The sequence below is a fragment of the Pinus tabuliformis genome, chromosome 9, assembly GCF_031772625.1.
Source record: "Pinus tabuliformis cultivar Carrire ecotype Pingquan chromosome 9, CPIR1, whole genome shotgun sequence".
Classification (NCBI taxonomy): Eukaryota; Viridiplantae; Streptophyta; class Pinopsida; order Pinales; family Pinaceae; genus Pinus; species Pinus tabuliformis.
The window spans coordinates 73132022-73158672 of NC_142307.1; positions in this window are offsets into that span (position 1 = coordinate 73132022).

Consider the following 26651-nt stretch of genomic DNA (forward strand, 5'->3'; position numbering starts at 1 on the left):
TCTCAGTATGTTGATTTAATATTTTACTTAAAAAATGGTTATGCTCCAGCAGAACTTAATTACAAAAGAAAAAGAGCTTTGAGGCTTAAAGCCAATCAATATCAAGTTGTCAATAATGTTTTGTTTAGTAGAAATCATGATTATGTCTTACTAATATGTCTAGAGAAACGTGAAGCAGAAATAGTGTTGCAGGAACTATGCGATCGACTAGGTGGTGGACACTATAGCGGGGATACAACTACTCATAAGATCCTTCATGCTAGTTACTATTGGACAACTCTATTCAAAGATGCCCATGCTTATGAGAAAATTCAAAGTCTCCCAAACAACTTCAGGGAAGGAAAAGAAACCAACTTTGCCTTTGCAACCAGTTAATATTGAGAAACCTTTTGAATAGTGGGGACTGGATATAATAGGTGAGATCATTCCACACTCTTCTAAAAAACATTAGTATATTCTGAATTCAGGCTTCTGTGATCCATATTACATTAAGAAGAGTCTTTTCGGTATCAATCACATAGGAGAAAATTTTTTCGACACATTTTGAGCTAGCTAGTGTGGTTCATCATCAGGACCAGATTTATACCGAAAATACTCTTCTTACCATAAGTATATTTTAACTGCTACAGATTATTTCACAAAGTGGGTGGAAGCAATACCCCTGAAGGTAGTCAACTATGAAACTATAATCGAGTTTATCTATCAACATATAATTACCAGGTTTGGCCTTCCTTATGCCCTCATGTTTGACAATGCATCTTATTTTTTTGGAAATGATATAGCCGAATTCGCACTCAAACGAGGTTTTAAAATCAAATATTCTGCAAATTACTATCCTCAGGGAAATGGATTGGCATAATCCACCAATAAAAACCTTATAAGAATCATCAAGAGAACTGTTGATGAGAATCAAAAGAATTGGCACAAATCTCTATTATTTTCTCTATGCGTTGACATAATTACTCATAAAGCCTCTTTAGGCACTTCTCCTTATCATTTTGTGTATGGAAAATAAGATATCTTACCTCCTAATATATCTCTTCCTTCATTGGTCCTATTGCAATCCATAGATGAACAACCTTGATCTTCTTTACAGTTAAGAATGTCTCAAATTCTAAAGTTAGAGGAAGAAAGAGATAAATCCAAACAAACTCATGCTCAACATCAGCAATTGGTCAAGTCTTGGTTTGATGCAAGTTCAGTATGTAATATTTTTTTTGAAATTGGTGACTTGGTTCTGAAATGGGATAAGGCCCATGAAGAAAAAGGTAAACACACAAAATTCCAAAAATTGTGGCTCGACCCATTTCAGATCATTGAAAAATTAGGCCCACAATGTTTATCCTTCAAGATTTACAGGGAAAGTGAGATGCTCTTTCTGTAAATGGGCTAGTTTTGAAAAATATTTTTCTTGAAAATGCATATTCTTCTGTAAATATGTAAATAATCATATGTACATATCAGTGTCTTTAGGTTAGTCATGTTGAGTAGTACTCTTTTGACTTCATATCAGGTTCTCTCATCATTAACATGAAGTTTTATTAATTAAAGGAGAAGTTAGGAATAAATTATAACATTGAAGTTTAGTATTGCATCTATTATAATCTCTAAAATATTTATTTCCATTGGTTTGTAAATATTTCATGACTTGAAACATTAAAATATCTTGTTATCCTTTGATTGGTCATGGACAATTTCTTTAAAAAAATAAAGGCTTTAAGTATGGGGGTTTTTACGCAGTGCATTATATTAGATATCATTTTGGGATTCAGCTGCGTTAAGTAAGTCATTCACGTATGACCATTTCCATGAGAGGTAGTCGTAACTGACTAGTTTCTCATGATTTTTGAATAGTTCACTTAGCACTCATTGCATCGGGTGATGCTCACAGGGGTGAAGAAATGGGATTGAAACTAGTGAAATGAATCACATAGCGTCAATCATCACTTCCGGGGCTTGCACCCGGTAACCAGGACTTCCCGGGAGGTCACCCATCCCAGATCGCCTCTGGCTCAAGCGCGCTTAACTATGGAGTTTTCCCCACAATCAAGCCCACTTAGCTTGCTACCCCATTTGTAAAACCTTAGCAAGTATCGTGCCTCATGAACCATTCAAGTAGAGATCCCTTCACTCTTTTTGAATTTAAGTATGGGGGTTTTTACGCAGTGCATTATATTAGATATCATTTTGGGATTCAGTTGCGTTAAGTAAGTCATTCACGTATGACCATTTCCATGAGAGGTAGTCGTAACTGACTAGTTTCTCATGATTTTTGAATAGTTCACTTAGCACTCATTGCATCGGGTGATGCTCACAGGGGTGAAGAAATGGGATTGAAACTAGTGAAATGAATCACATAACGTCAATCATCACTTCCGGGGCTTGCACCCGGTAACCAGGACTTCCCGGGAGGTCACCCATCCCAGATCGCCTTTGGCTCAAGCGCGCTTAACTGTGGAGTTTTCCCCACAATCAAGCCCACTTAGCTTGCTACCCCATTTGCAAAACATTAGCAAGTATTGTGCCTCATGAACCATTCAAGTAGAGATCTCTTCACTCATCCACAGCTCTTAAGGAGTAATTTACCTCGACGTCCACTAATTTTATATTTTTTAGAGTGTAATTCAAAAATATTTAAAGACTTGAAATATAAGAGGTCTCATTATGAGCCGACTTACCATGATCATGTGAAACTAATGATGTTGACATTATCACGACTAGTCACCAAGCTAGGATAATGGCTTATGGCTACATAACTATAGGACAAGAGGTCTCATCATGAGTCAAATTCCAATATCATTATAACCTGTAAATGAAACTGTCATTATTTGGATACCAAACCATGACAATGGCTTTCAAGTAGCTAAAAAAGAAAAATTAATACCTCTAAAATATTACTATAAGTGGATGGGATACTGGTATTATTCGACTAAATCGTAACCTTGTTGAGGCTATGGATGCCTGCTGGTAGCAAAGGCTCTACCAATGAAAAATAAGTCTATCTTAATGCTAAGCTTCCATAGATCTCTATTTTATCTTTACAACTGATAAAATGACTAACAAAGATAATGAAGGTTTTTATCAATAACAAGTTTTGAAGTTTTACAAAATAATGAGTTCTATTTTATTCAGAGTAATCTTAATCAATCTAAATTTCAAATATTTACATCTTTCTAAGTATTTTTCTTTAGTTGTTAAAATTTCATTTACTTTTACAGAGATAACTATTTCACCCAGTATGTCGCCAATTATTGTAGTATTCAACAACCCCCCATTTATTTTTATTTAGTTATTAATAAAAAATGGGGACCCTTATTTCATTTTAATAAAATCCTTTAATCTTCAATAAAGATAGGACATTTTTGAATTTGTTATAAATTTCTTAGGCTTAAAGGTTTCCCTCATCATATATCGGAAGTTGAACTCTTAAACTGTTACGATAAAATACAAACCCGATAAGTCTTCTCTCTTAAAAGTAAAAGCATTATCGGAAGACTTCCATTGGATCCTTATTATATCATAACTTTCCTTTTGTGAAAGTTACAATAAAGTCCCTCTCCTATATAGCTTCCCCAACAATTACTTCATTTATTAAAGGGATTTATTAAAGGTTTATTATAAGTCACACACGCTTCTATAAAATGAATACTATAATTGCTGCCGACCCCACAACTATCATTTATTATATTGGTACTCACAATATCATAACTTATAAAGTGTGACACTTACAATATTTCACACTTCTGATATCTCCCAACTTCGATGCCTTTCACCTCAGATATCTGTTACCTCTGATACTTGTTACCTCCGATATCCTATATCCCCAATATATCCCATTGCCAATACGTCTGATATTCCCTTTTATAGCTCTTTATCGAAACTTTTATATTGGAAGCTTGTTCCATAAATCTCTGATATGTCACCTCTGATATAAATCTCCCGATATCACTTCTTGCCTCTTTTCGATAGCCATTACTCCATCAGAATTTCCATTTATTGGAGGTTCCCATTTATCGTAACTTTTAAACTCATTCCTCCAATATTTCATCTCCGATATGCTGATTTAGAGTGCTCATGTGAAATCACATTTCCGCACTTAATTTTTGAGAGTGGTGAATTTATTGTTTTCAAAATCATAAACTCTTTCATTCATTACAGTTCGATTCTATCAAGATTGGATTTAAAGAAGGAGATTGTTGTGTAAAGATTCATTATTTGCGCTAAGTCTTTTGTGTGAAAGCGTTTATCGTTCATCCCTGTGTTTTCTCATATAGGCTAGTCTCAACCACTGCAACAGTGAAGAAATGTCTAAAGCAGCAAAAGGAAAGAAAAAAACCTGTTGCGCAACAACAATCTGTCACTCCTCCAACAAAAAGCGTAGAAGACAAAAATGCAATGTCAGGGTTATTTTCTGACACAGTTTACACCAAAGACTCAGGGCGGTCTTCTTGGGAATCCATGTACAAAATCTTTGAATATGAAGGACCCAGGGTCACACAAAGAACATTTACGACCGACGATTCTACCTCAGTCTCAAACACTACTTACAATGATGTGGCTAATTTATTCTTGCAAAAAATTTAAGCCCAACCTAAAATTCTTCTTTATACAGACATGGTTCGGTGGGTTGTTGAAAATTTGAGCATTTATGAAAGAAATATCATGACGAAAAATCATATAGTCATAGGATCATTTACCGACAAGGATTTGAGTGCAATGTATCATCTGCCCGAGCCTCAGTGTAAATATGACAAGAAACTTGTGGAAGAATTCATGAAAGAACACGACCATGCATCAAAGCCAATTAGATCATGGAGGAGGGATCCAGACAAGCACAAACGAGAGGATACGGGTACGCAGTTGACTCCCTTGCTAGTCCCTATTTCCAAGTAGCTGCTATGATGTGTAGACTCTTTGATTATCCTAATACATAGAAGTTTATTGATCAATGGACACCACTTATTGATGGGGATTTTGAGGGTTACATCTTTGAATGGGGAAATATACTCTCAGACAACCTAGCCACTCATATCCTAGCTTTTAGAAGCAAGCGTAAAGTCTCATAAAACATAATTCCCCCCTTTTACATGAGCACTTATATAATGAATGCCCTGTGTTTCACCATGGACTTCACCTCTATGGGTTGGAAGTGGAATTTAGAAGACCCAACCCCTATCAAAATCTACCACGATATTCTTTGGGATTCAAAGTATATGCCTCATTTATACAAGATATTTCATGGAATTATGCTACCTAGCTACGAGATTATTTTTGATAGAAAGACCCCACATATATATCATGAAGTTGAAACAAACTTGCTCCAGGTAGGAAACTGGTTCAACGAAGAGTTATTTACCTTTGCTCAAGTCTTTGGGAGTGTAGATCGCCCTCATGTATTACCTCTATTCATTCTTGACAAACTAATTTCCCGAGAGATAGCATGTCATATTGTAGGGAACGATATTTCAAAAGTTTTAAAGGAGTCAAATAAAATGATGTGGCCTATTTTTCTTGTTCAGTGTGGTGTATACACTTTGGATAATTTCAGGCATGCAGTCATTGAAATCAATATTATTCAAGAGCTCGGTTTCCTTACCAGTCCTAACAGACAATATGACCCACATCAACTTGTCCAAAAGGTTACTGCAACATCGAGCATCAGGCAATTTCTCACGAGGCAGACAAGTTTGATGATTTGTTTGAAAAGGCTTCTACTTATTTAGTGGTTGTGAGACAGACAAAACAACAATTGACTCTACAAGAAATGATTCAGTTCGCCCAATTCATAGGAGCCTATGCTTCAAAAACAATGGAAAAAGCTACAAAAGTACAACAACTATTAAAATAAAAAGAAGAGAAGATTGTGCATTTGGAATAGAGCATTTAAATTGAGAAACAAAAGATTTTTGAGCAATGGCAAGGACAGGACACTAAACTCCAGAACAATTTTAATTCCCTCAAAGTTCAATATGATATTGATTTGTAGGCCCGAGACTGTCAAGTTTAGGAATTATAGAGTAAGATTGAACAACTAAGTGTTAATCCCGTATTGACCGAGTTTAAGAAGGATGACAAGTGTTATGAAATCAACGCACAAAATAGAAGAAAAGATAGATCATCGACTTCAAAATTAGCCTCTTCAAGTGGGCAATCTCCTTTACATTACACAAATTAAAAATTATTGGATGATAAAAATGACAAAACCTCCTTTCTATATATAGGAGTATAAGGGATCACAATATAATCAAATCTGACATAACAATAATAATATAAGGGCACAACAATAACATTAGCGGGCTTCTATGGGGCACAATAATAACAATATGGGGACAATAGGGGCACAACAATAACAATAAGGGCTACAATGACAATAGTAATGGGAGAATCACTAGTATTATAGGGACCTAACATGCCCCTCTCCTTCAAAAAAGTGTTGTCCTCAATGCTTGAGTAGTTCTAGATGCTTCTGTATAAAATTCTCACCCTCCCATGTGGAATCTTCAGCGGGTAAGTTCTTCCACTTGATGAGATACTTCGAAATTGATTGATTTCGTAGCTGTCAAGTTCTTGTTTCTATGACTACTTCAGGTTCCAATATGATTTTTCCTTCCTCATCAAGTTCTGGAAATATTGTTTGAACTGGGAGTTTGTCACCTATAACCTTCTTTAAGCATGAAACATGGAAAACTGGGTGCACTCGGGAAGCTGCAGGAAGCTCCAATTTGTATGCCATAGTACCAATCTTTTGCAACATCTTGTACGAACCATAAACTTTGGTGATAATTTATTATCCTTCTTAGCTTGCTTGAGGGACATTTGTTTATATGGTTGTAGCCATAGGAATACCAGTCACTTACATCAAAACTTCTTTCACTGTGATGTTGATCTACCTGTTGTTTCATTCTATTCTGCGCCAAAGTGAGGTTATCCTTTAAGAGTTGGAGAACCTGTTGTTGATGCTTGATGTGATCTTAAACTACTTGTACCTTAGAATTTTCTCTTAAATATGATGTGATGGACGGTGGACGCTATCCATAAAGTGCCATAAATGGGGTCATTTTTGTTGTAGTATGGAAGGACGTGTTATAACACCATTTAGCCAGAGGCAACCATTTGACCCATTGTGTTTGTTTATTAGATATAAAGAAAAAAATATATCCTTCCAAAAATTTGTTTACTATCTCAGTTTTCCCATCAGATTGAGGATGATAAGATGAGCTATGAGCTAACTGAGTACCAAGACAAGAAAATAATTCTGTCCAAAAATTTCCAGTGAAAATGGGATCTCTGTCACTTACAATAATATTTGGGTTTCCATGTAGCTTTTGTATTGTTTCCATAAAATGAAGTAGACACTGTACTTGCTTTAAATGGATGCGAAAATGCAGAAAAGTGTGCATACTTGGTAAGTCTGTCAACTACCACCATGATGACACTCTTTCCTTTGGACTTGGGTACACTTGTCATAAAATCCATTGAAACCTCCTCCAAACGTTGGCTTTGAATGGATAATGGTTGTAATAGACCGGGGTCTTAATTGTTTCAACTTTATTTTGTTGGAAAAACAAACATTCCACCACAAACTTTTGAATATTTGATTTAAGGCCATCCCAAAAAAATTCCTTCTTAACCCTGTGGTAAGTTTTTAAAAATACTGAGTGCCCTTCTAAGGGAGAGGTGTGCAATTCCATAAGAATATTTCGTTTGCGATGGGAATTATTACATAGCCATAAGCGATATTTGTACCATAACGAATCATTTTCCAAATAAATGTATCAGATGTACTAGGATCTTGTTGTAACTTTTGAATAAGTGCCCACACTATTTCGTCATTCTTCCATTCATCCCTTGCTTCATTTATCCAATCTGGTTGGATAATAGAAATGGCACAAAGAAATGCTTCCACATCCTCATCCTTTCTTGAGAGTGAATCTGCCACAACATTTTGCTTCCCTTGTTTGTATATGATTTCAAAGCCATAACCTAACATCTTTGTAACCCATTTCTTTTGCTCTTATGAAGATAATCTTTGTTCTAAAAACTATTTAAGACTATCATAATCCGTTTTTACCTTGAAGTGTCTTCCCATTAGGTAGGGTTGCCATTTCTTAAGTGCATGTAGTATTGCCAACATTTCCTTCTCACAAATAGCTTTGTGTAAATACTTTCCTTTGATTGGACGCCTTTTGAAAGCAATGCGTCCTTCTTCTTGCATTAAAACAACACCAATTCCATTTCCTGAGCCATCACATTCCACAATAAAGGTTTTTGTGAAGTCCGGCGTAGCTAAGACCGGTGCTTGGCACATTGCCTCTTTAAGATGTTCAAAGGATTTCGTTGCTTCTGGATTCCATGAAAATGCATCTTTCTTCAATAATATTGTTAGAGGTGCTGCTATTCTCCCATATTTCTTAACAAACTTGCGATAATACCCTGTCAACCTGAAAATTCCTCGTAGATGCTTTATGATGTGGGGATTTTCCATTCCTTAATGGCTTTAATTTTGCTAGGGTCTACCTTAATACTTTCATGAGATACAATATGACCCAAATATTCCACCTCTTGTACTCCAAACAAACATTTGGAGCTTTTTTAATATAATTGTTTCTCCTCCAATAGTTTGAGCACCCTGTCAACATGTTGAACATGATCCTTCCAAGACTTGCTGTAGATTAGTATATCATCAAAAAATACTAACACAAATTTTCTAAGGAAGGGTTTGAAAATGGGATTCATCAAATCTTGAAATGTTAAAGGTGCATTGGTAAGGCAAAAAGGCATGACCAAAAATTCATAATGATCCTCATGAGTTCTAAATGCTGTTTTCGGAATGTCTTCAATCTTCATTCTAATTTGATGATACCCTGGATGAAGATCCAACTTGGTGAAGTAAATTGATCCATGCAATTCATCCAATAATTCATCAATGACAGGAATGGGAAATTTATCTTTAGTAGTGAGTTTGTTGAGTTCCCTATAATTTGGACACATGCACTATGATCCATCCTTCTTGTGCACCAATACTACTGGAGTAGAGAAATAACTTTGACTATGTTGAATTATACCAGCCTCTAACATTTCTGCAACCATACGATCAATTTCATTCTTTTGGGCATAGGGATATCTGTAAGGCTTGATGTTTGGAGGAAAAATTCCTGGAATCAAATGAATAGCATGATCATGATCACGAATAGGTGGGAGGCCTTTGGGAGTCTCAAATACCTTGGAATGATTGTTCAATGCATTTTGGAGATATGGAGAAATAGATGATTTCGATGTAGGAACCTCTAGTGAACATAATTGTGTAATTATGTCTCATTGTTATTTCTTTAGAATCTTTTTCATTCCGTTAGAGCTGATTATCTTTCTCGGTTTCCCTGTGATACCCCTTAATTCAACTTCCTTTCCTTTTGAAGAAAATTTCATGAAAAGTTCTTGAAAATTAAAAGCTATTGTACCCAAGGATTGTAGCCATTGGACTCCTAGTACAACATCAACACCACCCATTGGAATGGAAATCATTGGGCTATTCAATACATATTCTCCCATGGATAGCTTGATATTGTGGGACTTTCCAGAGAAATTTATGGTTCCTCCACTTGCAACCATCACTTAACACTCTGGTGCTGGATATAGGAAGCAATTTAATTCCTTGGCTATCTTACAATGAATAAAATTATGGGTACCATCCGAATCAATCAACACTATTACCTTTTTCTTCTTGATATGTCTTTCTATCTTGATAGTTTGAGGAGTGGTAATTCCAATCAATGCATTACAAGATATGGTCGGATTCATTTATTTTTTCTCTAGGGTTTGTTCCTAGTGTATATCCTCTTCTTTTGACATTTCTTGTTCCTTTTCTTCCTCCTCTTCACAACGTAAAATAATTTCTTCTAAGCAGACTTATGACCTTTAGTGTATTTTCTATCACAACTGTAACAAAGCCCTTTTGCTACTTTTTCTTCCAATTGTTGTGGTGTCAACCTTGTAGGATGTGGAAGGCTAGGAGCAACAAAATTTCCATCTTTATAGTTGTGAGTGGTAGGGTTCCTTGTTGCCATAATTTTTCTTTCCATTTTTCTTGCCAACCCGAATGCCTTCTCTAATGAATTAGGTTCCCAAAGGCAAACCTCATGTTGGATGTTATCCTTTAAAGTCCCTATGAACACATCAATCCTATCCTCCTCTGGAATATCTTTTACCCTTATATTCAATTTTTGGAAGTCCTCAATGTGCTCCATCATTGAACCCTTTTGTTTGAGATTTATCAATTGGCTAAAAAAGGTGTTTCTTTTTGTATCCTCCTAATGTGCTATCATTTCTTCCGTAAAAATTGCCCAAGTGACAATTTTCTTACGAGAGCAAAGCCATCGGTACCATACAAAATGCTTTGGTTCCAAATATAAAGTTGCAATACATACTTTTTGTGTGTTTTGCACATTATGGAGATCAAAATATTGTTCCATCTGTAGTATCGATGTTACGGGATCCTTTCCATCAAATTTCCTCATATCGATCTTTGGAACGTGGTGGGTCTCTGTTCCAATGTTAGAGTCTATGAGATCATGATTAAAATTTCTTTTTTTCTCATCATGAGTTTCCTCTACTACCTTTTCGTCATTAGGAAGCCTTTCTTGTAGCAACTTTGTCAAACCTTCCCTCAAACCTTCCACGTCATTCTTCAAATGTTCAATGTTGTCATTCTTCGAAGTATGATTAACATTTCTTTTGTTCTCATTATGAGTTTCCTCTACTACCTTTTCTCCTTTAGGAAGCCTTTCTTGTAACAACTTTCTCAAACCTTCCTTCCAACCTTCCATGTCTTTCTTCCAATCGTCAATGTTGTCTTTCATACCTTCTCTTAGCTTCCACGCCTTTCTTTAAACCATCCATCTTAGATTTTGTTACTTTTTGTGAGAGTGAAATTTGTTGCACTTGGTCTCGTAATTTTGATATATCTACTGCATTGCCTCCTCTTCTTCATGAGTCATTGATCCAGGTGGCTCCAGGGACACACACAGGACAAAGATGGCTTATGGAAGCTCAAAAATCAAAGTGATCAGAATGTTTTCAAACCATGACCAAAGTGTAGATCTCATTGCCCTAATCGCAACAGTATGAATGGTTCGTCAAACCGAGCTCGTATGCGAAAGTTAGAGGTAGTCAAAGTTCAGGGTTGACCGGGTGACTTGGAAAGCTTAAGGAAGGCACAATTTCGTCGAAACCCGGCCACCGGATTCCAGCCAAATTCCAGGTGAAATTGTGGCCTCATTAAAATGTCTCCTATGGTTAAATTTCAGAAATTCAAAAAAATGGCTATATAAAAAAAATAAAAAAAAAATAAAAATAAAGTGGTGGCAGGCCATGACCCCCACCACCCCCATCACACTCACTATATATAGATTTGGGTTATATATATAAACCAACACATTAAATGTTAATGTGAGGCTGGCGGGGATTGAACCCTCCCGGCCCACGTGGGCCGGCCCTCACCGGGAAGCCCCATGTGGTGGCATACGTACCAACCATATACACAATCGAACCATTTAATACAATGCCCCATTTAATATTTAAAACAAACCTCTACCACAATTAAACAACACAACAATTTTAAGTGGTTATAAAAAAATCATATGCCAAAATATATTTTATATGCTTGCCTAATTTGAGAGGGTTGGGATTTGATCCCACGACCTCTCTCCAACCAAACACCAAATTTACCAACATGCCACAACGGATTTGTTGGTAACTTCGCCTAGAAATTATATAAACCATCATTTCGTAAGTGCACCCAAGCATGGAGGACCAGGAGCACGCACGAAAATTGAGGTGAGACAATTTTTATTTAATTTTTGTAGGTGGAACCATGATCCTGAAAAAAGGCAGGCGGAACCATGATTGAGCGAAATTCTCAGGAGGGTGAAATTTTTGTAGTGTCCAAATTGAACAAACTTTATGTCGATCTTACACCTCTCAGGGACATGAGCCTGATGGCGCAGTTAGATTCCTGATCTGAGCAATAGATTTGCAGAGGACTAGGAGGAGGGGATCTTTGAGGAATCTAGGGGGAATCTAAAATATTTCTTAAGCCCAGATTTTCATTTTCTTAAAATTCAAAAATTTAACAGTCTATTTTGCACTATTAGATGCCACAAATTTGATGGTGCATTCAGATTTTCCATTTTCTCATTTAATTTTTTGGCCACTTTTCAAAGTGGAGTGCAGGTGTTAACATTCATGTGCGAGCAGTGATTTCCATGCGATTCGATGTCGTGAGATTGATGATACAACCAACTTCAGCAGTGTGACATCCTTTTCTTCAGATGGCCCCAGGATGTGAGGTATATGCAATGCGTTCATGTACTTATTTTTCTATGCATTGTGCTGCAAATATCCCTGTTTGATATTTGATGAGGGATCTTGTTTCTTACTTGTTTTCACGATTCCTGCTTGATGTGATGGGGAATCATTTGTGGGATGTACTTGTTGTCATGATTTGTCATGTTTGGTTTGAGATCCCTTTGTCGTTATGTTGATGGGATACTCATGTGTTGCCATGTATGTTTGTTTTGAGATCCCTTTTATGTGATGTTGGTGGGATGCTTATTATCATCATGCATGAGTTTGTATCATACTGATAGGAGTCCTTTTTGACTGAGAGTTCCTGTAGCGGAACATCTCTTGGAGCCACTCCTGCTTAAGGAATTTTCCTTGTATGATAGCAACATCACCTTTTTTGTAGATCATCACTATTGACAACACTTAATGCAGTAGCCTACACCATCTTGACACCGGGGCCTGGAGACGTAGTCCCTCCTGGACGAACTCCGTTATCAACGACTTATGTTTTCATGTGTTGATGAATGTCATGTTCCTCTTCTTTACAACATGCATATGTATTCATTTATGTTATTTTAAAAATGAAATTTAACACATCACGAAAGTAAAAGGTCTTGGAAGGGTCCTTTGTCACACCCGGACTCGGATCAAGTGGTATCAAAGTGGTCTTTGCGTGGATGTGAATTGCAAGCGTGAACAATGGAACATTCAGCAACGGAGGATGAAAACGCGATGTACGAGACCATGTTCAAAATTTCCCAAAGGGTGGAAATAATGTATGAAGCTCTAAAAAAAGAGACAAAGGAAAATGAGCGATTGCAACTTCAGTTGCGAGCCATAGAAGAGGCCCTGGAAGAACTAAAGCACAACAAACAGAATCTTCAAATAGAGAACGCTAAATTGAAGATGCTTTCACATGAAGAGAAGGAGGAAAAATAGAGTTTGTTACGATAGCTACAAGCTAAGGACGAGGCCATGGAAAAGCTGTAGCGTGACCCATGTGAGGTAAAAAATAATTATTTGAATTCATGTATGTGTCCTAATGATGATTTCACTGTTTTTGAAAATCATACCATAGGAATTGGCTCCAAAATGTTGAAGAAAATGGGGTATGAAGGAAATGTATTGGGCATTAATGGCCAAGGAATTGTCAACCCCATCAAAGTAGAAGAATTACCCTATCGAATAGGACTTGGGTATGTCAGAAAGGAAGTTGGGGAATACGCCGAGACAACTAGCGAACCACCGACAATAGATGATGAGAAGTCCTCATCAGTTCTTTTCAAATCGACAGATGAGGTAAAAGATGTTGATTTCATTTAAGTTTCACCTTCACATAGTATGATTTCTGTTGGAGATGTGGAGATCCCAATTACAGGGAAAAACATGAGGCTCCTTACCAGGATGAGGCACGAGGAGGAAAAATAAATTGGTGTTAATAACCAAGGCATAACTCAACCTTTGGACGTTGTGCATAAACATCAATTTGCAGGCTTGAGATACATCAAGGGAGAATGCTTGAAGGTGTCAGATTCTTCTGAGACATCATCAAAATCATTGAGGAAAGAGAATGATGGGAATACATCCCCATCATCCCATGGAAGTGCCCATTGCAGGGAAAGAGCTGAGGCAAGCTCTCATCACCATACTTACACCAGAGACAACAAGGAAAGGTATAACTAGTTTCAAATTTCAAATGTTCATTTCGATTATAATCACGTTGTCAATGATGAATGTAAAACATGGCATCAAAAAACATGTACCTTTTGTGGATTACATAACCATATATTTTCTAAGTGTTGGAAAAGAATGGCAGCACACAAAAGGATGAGGCGTGAAAGACCCTCTCAACAGCAGGGAAAGAAACATGTTAAGCAATTATGGAGGAAGAAAACCTATTGCAGTCATTGCGACAAAAGTGGCCATCAAAGAGCCACTTGTTGGAGGCTCCATCTAGAGCAGCGCCTTAAAGACAAAGTGTCGGTGCATGAACCAGGTGAAGTAGTTGTTCAACAAGCAAAATCACCACAAGGAGATGACCCATTCACATTGATAAGTGAAAAATGGTTTCTAGATATGTTAGCTTGTCATTGCGTGCTTTTGTAAATCATTTGTTGCATTTTAAAATGTAAAACTGATGATATGCTTCCCTCACTTGTTAAGAAACAATGATGTCTGGTCTTATTTTGAGTTGCATGATAAACAGTGAAAGTGATGTCGTGTTCCTATCACTTGTCAAAGAAAAAATAGTGTTTGGCCTTATTGTTGTAAATCATTTGTTGTAGTGATGATGTGTTTTCCATCACTTGTTGAAACAACAATGATATGTTGGCCTTATTTTCATAGCTGGGGTATTGTGCCCATTTTGATGTAAACTTGACCGTCGAGTATGTGTTATGAACTTGTGGCAAGTATGGGATGTTTGGGTCATTAGTTGGTCATGTAAGTCAAGCATGTAATTTGCAAAACAATGTACTATAGGTTGTAAAGGTTGTAGGTGTCAGCTCATTGCTTAAGGCTCCGAAGAAAAAAGGTGAAGGAGATGGAAGCGAGGTCTTTTAGCATGCTTGTGATGCAGACAAGGTACAAGGAAGATACAGATTAGTTTTCATGCTTTTGGAGGACCAAAAGCTCCTCAGTGGGGAGGATTGATCCAGGTGGCTCCAGGGACACACACAGGACAAAGAGGGTTTATGGAAGCTCGAAAATCAAAGTGATCAGAATATTTTCAAACTAGGACCAAAGCGTAGATATCGTCACCATGATCACAATAGTGTGAATGATTCGTCAAACCGAGATCGTATGCGAAGGTTAGAGGCAGTGAAAGTTTAGGGTTGACCGGGTGACTTGGCAAGCTTAAGGAAGGCACAATTTCGCCGAAATCCGGCCAACTTCTGGGAAAAATTGTGGCCTCATTAAAATGTCTCCTACGGCCAAATTTAAGAAATTCAAAAAAATGGCTATATTAAATAAAACAAAACAAAAAAAATTATTTAAAGTGGTGGCAGGCCATGACCCCCACCACCCCCATCGCACTCACTATATATATATGGGTTATATATATAAACCAACACATTAAATGTTAATGCGAGGTCAGCGGGGATTGAATCTGCCCGGCTCACGTGGGTCAGCCCCCACAGAGTGGCCCCATGTGGTGGCATATGTACCAACCATATACGCAACCGAACCATTTAATACAACACCCCATTTAATATTTAAAACAAACCTCCGCCACAATTAAACAACGTGCCAATTTTAAGTGGTTATAAAAAAATCATATGCCAAAATATATTTTATATGCTTGCCTAATTTGAGAGGGTCGGGATTTGATCCCCCAACCTCTCTCCAACCAAACACCAAATTTACCAACATGCCACAATGAATTTGTTAGTAACTCCGCCCAGAAATTATATAAACCATCATTTTGTCAGTGCGCCCAAGCATGGAGGACCAAGAGCATGCATGGAAATCAAGGCAAGACACTTTTTAATTAATTTTTGTAGGTGGAACCATGACCCTGAAAAGGGGTAGGCGGAACCATGATTGAGCGAAATTCTCAGGAGGGTGAAATTTTTGCAGTGTCCAAAGTGGACAAACTTTATGTCGATCTTACACCTCTTAGCAACACGAACCCTATGGTGCAGTCAGATTACTGATCTGAGCAACAGATTTGCAGAGGACTCGGAGGAGGGAATATTTGAGGAATCTAGGGGGAATCTAAAAGATTCCTTGAGCCCCAAATTTTCATTTTCTCAGAATTCAGAAATTTGAGAGTCGATTTTGCACTATTCGACACCATAAATTTGATGGTGCATTCAAATTTTCCATTTTCTCATTTCATTTTTTGGCCACTTTTCAAAGTTGAGTGTAGGTGTCGGCATTCATGTGTGAGCAGTCATTTGTGACATCCTTTTCTTTAGATGGCACATCCTTTTCTTCAGATCACCCTAGGATGTGAGGTATATACAGTGTGTTCATGTACTTCTTGTTTTATGCATTGTGTTGCACAAATTCCTGTTTGATGTTTGATGAGGGATCTTGTTTCTTACTTGTTTTCACGATTCCTACTTGATGTGATGTGGAATCATTTGTGGGATGTACTTGTTGTCATGATTCATCATGTTTATATTGAGATCCATTTGTCGTTATGTTGATGGGATACTCATGTGTTTCCATGTATGTTTGCATTGAGATCTCTTTTATGCCATGTTGACGGTATGCTTATTATCATCATGCGTGAGTTTATGTCATACTGATAGGAGTCCTTTTTGACTGAGATTTCTTGTCGCGGAACATCTCTTGGAGCCACTCCTGCGTCAGGGAATTTTCTTTGTATGATAGTGACATCACCTCTTATGTACATCATCACTATTGACAACACTTAATGCAGCGGCCTACACCATATTGACACCGGGGCCCAGAGACGTAGTCCCTCTTGGACGAACTCCATTATCAACGACTTATGTTTTTATGTGTTGATGAATGTCATGTTGCTCTTCTTTACAACATGCATATGTATTCATTTATGTTCTTTTAAAAATGCGATTTAACACATCATGGAAGTAAAAGGTCTTGGAAGGGTCCTTTGTCACACCCGGACCCGGATCAGCCGCTTACTAGTTCTTTCCATTTTCTTTATTCGGGGCATCAATTAATGATAATATTGCTTCACTATGCCCTTTGAATTCCTTCAAAATAATTTTTCAAACCAAACTTCTACAAAAAAAAAAAAAACTACACACCTTTTTTCACTTTGTAGGAGATCGATATTGAATTTGTTGTATCTCTGTAATTTAGGATCTCCAAGATCTGAAATTTCATCCTGCAGTATCCCTCTAAGTTCTATTTCTAACCCCGCAAGTATGATCAAGATTGGATTCTCCAAGGAAGAGTTATGCAAAATCTACCACAATGACCTGAGTATTGACTAGTTTAGAAGAGAGAACTTGTACGAAGTGCCATGTGTCATTTTTTCGATCTTAGGACCTAAAAACAATACACAGAACATTACAGGCCATCCCCTTTCTATAAATATTTAAGAAATTTCAATCTGATTCTCAGAAACAAAGTTATGATGATTTTCCCTAGGTCACCTATTTGAGATATAATTCAGGAGCCTGAAAAAATCCTAACTTCCTTGGATCCTATCTCCGAAAATATAGCACGAAAAGATCTGAAATTCAGACCCGAGGTTCATCGAAATTTCTTCTCAAATGGGTTTTACTTTCAGATTCTGAAACATTGTAGAAAAATATTTATAGCGAAAATTCCACAATGACCTATTTGGAGCAGCGAAACCCTAGAATCCAAAGCTCTGAGACCAAATGTTATGAAACCAACTCACAAAATAGAAGAAAAGATAGATCAACGACTTCAAAATTAGCCTCTTCGAGGGGGAAAACTCATTTACATTACACAAATGAACAATTCTTGGATGATACAAATGACAAAACCTCCTTTCTATATATAGGAGTCTAAGGGGTCATAATATAATCAAAGCCGACATAACAATAATAATATAAGGGCACAACAATAACAATAGTGGGCTTCTATGGGGCACAATAATAACAATATGGGGAAAATAGGGGCACAAAAATAACAATAAGGGCTACAATGAAAATAGTAATGGGGGAATCACTAGTATTATAGGGACCTAACACAAAGAGTTAAACACTCTTCTTACTCAACAATAGATTGTATTTTGCCAAAAGTTGGAAACTATTCATGACTTATGCAACACATCTAGTTCTCTAGCTAATTAATTATCAGATCCGAGGACTTACTTTGATGACATAGAAGAGAAAATCGTTGGTTTTATGACATGGCAAGACAATGTAGAGGGATGATTGGCTAATCTTCTTAGAATTGAAGAATCACACAAGGAAATTGTTTTTAGAGAATGGGAAGCTCATCTCAAGTAAACAAAAGCAACAATATTTCATGGAAGTGATATTTCAAACAATCTCATTGAAGAAATTAGCGATAAATTGTTTCAAGCCAATCTCATATCAAATTTACTCGAAGGAGCGTTGCCAGATATCAATCCGCTTACTAAAATGTGGCAAGAAACCTCCAAAAAGCGAGCCGAAGTCATTGACCAACTAACAAGGATCAATTTGGAAAGTTATTGACAATTTTTGGTCAAACCACACAGTTAGTGGTTGATCCTTCGATGTTTATCCAATATCTCCATACAAATGATGCCAATGTTGAGAGACACAATCTTTATCAACTAGATGCAAATACAACCAAAGTCTCCACCCGAGTTAAAGAACATGGTAGACATCTATGAGATGCAACAATGAATGGGAGGTCAGTCTTCTTCCTAGGCTTAGGTAATTTGTTATAACCGATTCTTAATTTTTCCCTTTTGGTTTATTTTGGCTACATTTGTTGAAACCGCATAAAGTTGTTACTGTATTTTCTAAATTTGTATTTTCTTATGAAGCTATAAATCCTCCCCTTTTGTAATGAGAAGTGGTTTTGAATTTTGGAAAGAAGGCTCAAGCTTTCACTATTGTAACTTCAATTTTTCTTAATATATAGCTGAACCATTGCCATTTTTCTCATGAGCATAGAAACAATATATTGGGTACTATTATCTGTGTATTATTCTTTTGTTTAAGAGTTGAATGGAAATTTGATATTGTTCATTATATATGTGCTATAGAAATCGTGCATCATCACTACTGATATGTTGGAATGGAATCATAAATTGTATGTATGAACAACGAGATATCATATATGTGATGAATTTATAAGCTAATTTAATTAACTATTTAATTAAATTATTTATCATTTTTCTTCATAATTACACGATAATCTACATTGTCATGTTAATTACAAAATCTCTATAATCACATATACAAATGGTTTTCCTAGGATAGATATTAAGTCATTAACTTTTATTTTCAGTTTTAGTTATATCAGAGCTTTATACTTTTATTCAATTCATTTCTTATAATTTCATATAAAGGGAAACTGGTCCCATAATTCTAGTTGGAGCGATCATCCCAAACAAAAAAGGATCCGCTCTAAGTTCCTGACCAGGTGGTTTCCCCCCAATGTTAATTCTTACATTTCAGGTTATCAATAATACCATCGGGCTTACTTACTAACCATCAACCCAGGGATCTAGGTGCATATTTGAGGTCATAGCTCCATGACCAACGCCACCCTCCCTACTTCCAAAACTAAACATCAACACATAGTTTCAACCAGATGTCCTCCCAGGCAATGTGTCTCACACATAAGGCCTCAAAAAATCTCTTCCAAACTTTTATCATCATCAAAAATATTAGCATTATCAACTAAAACCAAGCATGCTTCTAAGATTTTCAAACTTCTTATTAGGAAGAGACTTGTTATTATATTATCTACCCAATTGTCTGTCGAGACATACTATAGCTTCATGACCCCATCCTGCACCAAGTTCCTAATATAGTGGAACTTATTTTTGATATGCTTCGTCCTAGCATGAAACATAGGATCTCTAGACTTCTCTATACAACTTTGATTATCATAATTAATCACAGTAGGATCCAGAGGCTTCTTGAACAAATATTTCAGAAGCTTCCTCAACCATACAACCTCCTTTCCTACTTCACATGCAACCACGTACTCTGCTTCAGCACAATTGAAAGCAACGATATCTTGCTTTCTACTCATCCATGCGATAATGGAAGATCCCAAACTAAAGGATCCACCGGTAATGATTCTTCCATCATTCTATTGATGGTACTGGACCCGCCAACATGTCAAGGGGATCTCCTCAGTGAGAAGTCCCCAGTTAGACCTCAGACCATTTGGTGTAGGAGTTCCAGCAGTGGGTCATAAAGAAATGCCTTGACCGCGATGTCGCACAGAGGCAAGTAAGATAACTCTGTCATTAGAAAGGGTGTGATCACTGCAGTGAGTCAAGGAAGGTGTATGGGAGGTTCTAACACATGGGGGGTGAGATGAGTGCGCCCTTTGCAACCTGTAATAGCACTCAGTTGGGAAGGGAACACACGAGCAAAGATGCATCACAAGCTGGAAAGAAGGTCAGCCGACAATCCAAAGTGATGGTTAAACCAACAACACATCTGCAACAAGATTCACATAATTGCATACAAAGCAGTTCATACACAACTACGTAAGTTAAACAACATATACTGCTAAGCAACCAGAACAGTCCAACTAGAATAACAACATATGGATGAAAATGTGTTGGCTCTTATTATATAAAGAAGTGTAAGTCCCAATCATACAATACATCCATGTAAACCTGCTAGCCCCAACAGTGGAACGTTACAGCCACATCTGCCTGTTCCTCCAAAGAGATGTTATAACTCCATGTAGTGGAGAAGCCAAGGCGCGTTACAATACTATCCAAGCTTTCTCCAATATAGTCTTATCAGAAGCTTGGATGACCAAAAGCCTATACAATGAGTTATGAGGGAGTATTTATAACAAAGGGTGGGTTGGCCCTTGACATTCCCCTTTATGATTGTTCAACTACCCTCATGACTCTTCGCCTACTCTATGACTGTTACATCCACTATTGACACTTGACTTACACTTGACATGACTCAACATTACAATGCATATGTACCCATGTGAACACAATGGCTTGAGAAAGCCAAACTAGACATCACTTTGACTTAGAAAACTATAGAATACAACTTCTCAACATCCTCATGCTGATCAATAGTAACATATTTATTCCAAGCTATGTAGTCCCTGATAGTGTCTGTGTGTTCCACGGTGACATATGTCTGAAACCTGACCTTTGCCTCCATAGCATTCGGGTACACTGCTTGGGCTCCTCTGTCCAACTCATCTAAAAGAATGCACATCATTGTCTTCAATGTAGATGAACCAACAACATACTTGTGCATGATGTCTGCACTGATAGGCAATTCTGGGCTGGTGGTGATGGACATCAACTCGTTGAAGTACAAGTGAAGCTTTAGTCTGACCTGCTTCTTTGTCTTCGCTTGGGTGAGAGTCCCGATTGATCGGATCGCATGCGTGTGCACCAAAACATTGATCCAGATTTAAACAGGAACACAACAAATTACAGAGATAACCATAAACACAGAGATGCAGTGGAAATAATACTTCATTTCATTAATGTAAAATACTGAAATATGCTTACAGACAAAAATGGAAATAAACCAGCTAGGGAAATGGTAGCTTATCTCTGAGAAGAGATGTGGCAGCTACATGCCTCTGAACTACCTTACAATGAGGCTTAAGGGCATTTTTTATTATTGAACAATAAGAGAAAACCCTAAACAACCAAAACCCTAACCCGAGGAGATGTAACACCAAGAGTTTATGGGCCCCATTGGGGTGAGTTGGACAACCAACTTCCCGGGGTCGTGACTTGGTCATATTATCTCCGTTTGACGTGCATGATAACCCGTTGGAAATATCTCTCCAAGGAATACGATGGAAAAGACGATTTTAGAGAAAAAATTGATGGCAAGTAGATTTCCCAAAAAATATCGTTTAGGGCCTCAAAACAGCTCCAAAAGATTAGGACCCAAAAAACTACTAAAAATAGTAAACTATGCTACAGTTAAAGAAACTGAAAAAATGAAAGAAGAAATGGTGGGGGTCCAAGTGGAATTGGTGGGTGGCCACCAATATCCACCTAGATCATTCCTTCCCCCTTAGGAAGCAATGGTCCCCATTGTGCCGAGTTCCTCCATGAGATGAGGAAACTTCTACTGAACTTGGTCCCTGGTGAGCCATATGCCCTGGTGAAGGAGTTGGCCTGCTTTGACAACTCGATATAGTTGGATAATTTGTTGGCAAGTGTGCTTGATTTGTATGTCCATGATCTGATGAGTTGCATCTTGTTCCATACAATATGGATTTAAATCTGTGGGTGTGAGTTGTTCTGCAATGTCGAACGTGTCTAGTAATGGTGGAAAGTATGGCCGAAGGCGGTCCACATTGAACACTAGGTGCAGGCCAAGGAATGGGGGAATGCTGAGCTCAAATGAATTGTCTCCCATAGCCTTGGTAATGGTGTAAGGACCATATCAGAGTGGTCTTAGTTTCCGATAGGCTCCGGTAAGGCATTCCTTTTGCAAATGCAACTAGACTTTGTTGCCCACCTGAAACTTGTGTGGCACCTGATGTTGATCATGTCGCTACTTGTACTTGGCATTTGATTTCTCCAGAATTTCATGGACCTATTGGAAAATATGTTGGATGTACTCAATGAAGCTATTTTCCTTATTTGTTTCAGATTGGACATGAGCTGAATCTACGTGAGTAGTTGCAAATGTCATGGCCACATCAATGGGACATAGTGGCTAGAATCCCAAGCCCACCTGAAAAGGGTTGTGGCCAGTCGAGTTGTGGAGAGCCCGGTTTTAGTTGTGTTGAACATAGGGGAGGTTCTCGTCCCATATGGGTGGATGATTTGAGTTGTACATGCGTAGAATGTGTACGATCATCCTGTTGAATACCTCTGTCTTCTCATCAGTTTGAGGATGGAAGGTTGTGGACTTAGTGAGTTTGGTGTCCAGCATCGACCAGAGACTGGACCAAAATGTACTAAGGCACCTGCTATCCCGATCTAAGATGATAGACTATGGGATACCAAATTGTACCCACACTCGTTCAAAGAAGAGTTTAGCAGTGGCTTCGGCTGTGATATTCTTCTTGCAGGCCACCATAATGGCCATCTCCGAGAACCTGTTGATGACCACAAAAACACAGTCATTTCCATGCTTAGTGGAAGGAATACCTAGCATGTAATCCATGGAGATGGATTCCGAAGGTCGACTAGGGGTAGGCAGCGGGGTATAGAGGCCTTGCTTCTTGATGGTCGGTTTGGCAATGACACAGGTAGTGCATGATTTGATGTACTTCTTGACATCCTGTTGAAGATTCGACTAATAGAAGTACTTTTGCAGTACTACCACCATTTTCTTGACCCTGAAATGCCCAACAGCCTGACTGTAGTGTGCTTCCCAAATCATCTTGGCACACTTGCTTGAAGGAGCACAAAGGTGACCCAGGTGGCATAACAGGGCATCCAGGAGGTGAAAATCTGGAACATGCTGACCCTCCAAGAGTGTCTGGTATGTGTGGCTGAATTTTAGGTCGCTTTTGTAGAGAATTGGCCAATCAATAGTCTCGTGCCCACAAGAGTTAAGCACGATGGTTAACGCCATGATCGGTGGTCGACTGAGGCAATCTACAACATTATTGGTGCTTCCCTTCTTATACTTGATATTAAAATGGAACTGTTGCAAGTATGTGGACCACTTCTGATGGTGATCATTCTGCAATTTCCCTTGGGTCTGTATGAACTGTAGGGGTCGGTGGTGAGTGTGGATGACTGTTTCCTTCCCCAAAATGTAATGCTTCCATTGTCGGCAGGCCTGCATAATGGAATACATATCTTTGTCATAAGTGGGATACTTTCGGACCGTGTCTGAAAGTGTCTCATTGTGATATGCCACTGGATGCTCGTGTTGAGAAAGGACCGCCCCAATAGCATAGTCAGAGGCATCTGTCTCGACCTCAAATGGTTGTTGCAAGTTTGGTAATGCGAGCACTGGTGCTAAGTAGAGGCGATCTTTCAACTCTGTGAATGCCTTCTGTTGAGATTCAGACCAAAAGAATTTTTCTTTCTCTCCTCCCTTGGTGACTTGTCTCAAGGGCCAAGTGATATGAGGAAATACCAACATGAACCTGCGGTAGAAGTTGGCAAGACCTAGAAAGTTGTGGAGCTTTGTCAGATTGATTGGAGATGGCCAATCCCGAATGACTTGGATCTTGGCTGGATCCACATGCACCACCTGTTCATCAATAATGTATCCCAAACACTAAACTTGGGTCATGCCAAAAGTTCATTTCTCCAAATTGGCACATAACTTGTGTTGTTGTAGTGTTTGGAGAACCCATCGGATGTGGTGGAGTTGCTCTTCCCAAATCTGGCTGAAGATTAGGATGTCATCCAAGTATACCAGTACAAATGAGTTGGTGAATGGCCAAAAGATGCCATCCATTAGCCTCATGAAGGTTTTAGGAGCATTCATCAATCCGAAAAGCATAACCAACCATTTGAAAAGGCCCTCCTTGGCTTTGAAGGTAGTCTTCCACACATTGGAGGGTTCGATTGGTACCTGGTGATATCCTGACTTCAAATCGATCTTACTGAAATATCCTGACTTCAAATCGATCTTACTGAAATATTTTCCCCCCTTCAGTTGGTCCAGGAGGTCATCAATCTATGGGATCGGGTACCTATTATGGATAATGATCTTGTTTAGTGCCCGATAGTCAATACAAAGTCTCCAAGTCCCATCCTTCTTATGTACCAACACGATCGAGCTCCCACGGGGTGATGAACTCAGACGGATGTGACCTTTCTGCAGCAGCTCCTGAATCTGCCTCTTGATTTCATCGTTCTCTAGAATGGAGGGCCGATAGATTGGTCCATTAGGTAGCGGCGCACCTGGGGTCAGATCGATGGAGTGCTTGACCTGACAGTGTAGAGGAACCCCTGCAAGGGAGGTGAAGATGTCCTCATACTCCTCCACGACCTTGTCCATTTGTAGTTGTCATGTGGAGGGGCCCTGTCTGGAGGTCATGGCCACCATCTTCTTCTTTTCTTGAGGGCGTATCATCAGGAAAACAAATTTCCCTATTTTGGAAATGAGCTTACTGCATTGTTTTGCAGTAACCAAAGAGATGGCGGTAGGCAGTGCTACCTCTAGTATCCTGTACAAATTATTTCCCAAAGTAATAATAACAGCACAGAGCCTTGATTCATACATAACATGTTGCTTCCATAAGTATGGTTGTCCTAATAATACATCACAAACTTCAAGGGGAGAAATGTCACAAAATACCTCATCCGTGAAGGGCTTGATGTTGTATGGATGGCAACATTGCTGGCTCACGCGAAGATCCCATCCTTGGTGAAGCCACCCGATGGTGTATGGTTGTGGATGTGTTGTGGTTGGTAAGCCCAGCTGCTTCATGACCTCTGCTGAAATGAGGTTCTTTTGGCTCCCGCTGTCAACAATGAACTGTAGTGGGGAGTCCTTTACCCACATCTGGGAGTGGAAGAGATTCTCCTCCTCCTCTGGATCTTCGGGTTCCTCCTTCTGGATCTTCGTGGTGGCAACGGTCGCATTGAGATCCGCATCCATAATATGCTTCCCTTTTTCATTCCCCTTGTCAGGTTCTGACTCAGAGTCAGAACATGCATCTGATTCTAAAACCTTTAGCTTGGCCACCAGTGACTGCTTGGCCCGACACTCACTTGTGTTGTGAGTGGAGCTCTTATGGAACTCACACCACTTTCCTGTGTCCTGTTTCGGCTTCGCGGCGCTATTCTTTACTTGCAGCTTTAGCGGGTTGTCTTGGGCCATCCCACCTTGGCTTTGTCCTTTGTTCTACGGTTTGGGGGCACCTTTCCCTTGCTTCGGATTCACAGATCCAAAGTCTTGCTTCTTCTGTTTAAAATTTTTCTCGACCTTGATGGAATATTTGTATGCCATGCCGAGTGAGGAGATGTTCAAGAATTTTATTTCTTCCTGGATGTACTTGTGTAGGCAGCCACGGTATTTGAATACCAAATGCTGCTCTGAATCCTTGATACCCAACTTTGTGCGAAGGGTATGGAAAATATTGGTAAACTCTGGCACATCTTGGTCCCTTCCCTACTGCAGCGTGGTCCACTTTATGTAATGATCCTCATAGCTTCCAACAGGGTAGTACTGCTCCTTGATGGCATCTCGGAATGAATTCCAAGTGGGTGCGGCTGAAAATAGTGAGCCTGTACTTTCATCCTTCTGCTCACAGTAGTTTTCCCACTAGTCCTTGATGTGGGGTGCTGCTTTGAGAAGAGCGAAAATAATCTTTTCCTGACTGGAAAAATCATGAACAGAAAAATAACCCTCTAGTAGATTTAACCATTTATTGACAACATCTATGTCTATCCGACCCTCGAATATGGGGATTTCAAAATTAACTTGTACCTTAAACAGTGTGGCATTTCCAGTGTAGCTGTTGGAAGCCGATGCGTCACCCCTGGGTAGCCACTGAAGGATTTGGGAAAAGCTGTCCATCATCGCATTCCTTTGTCGCTCGAGGACTTCTTCGAGCAATATTTTGATAGGATATCCTGCCCCCTCGTCTTTTTTCATCCACCATGGGAGGCTGTAAGGATTTGCGAGGCTGGTCTTGCAAAGGTTTGACCAGTTCAAGCCCTAACTCCTTATATCTCGACCTCATTGGGGACATGCAAAGAAAAATAGAGAAAAAAAGCAAACTGCTCTGATGCCACTGAT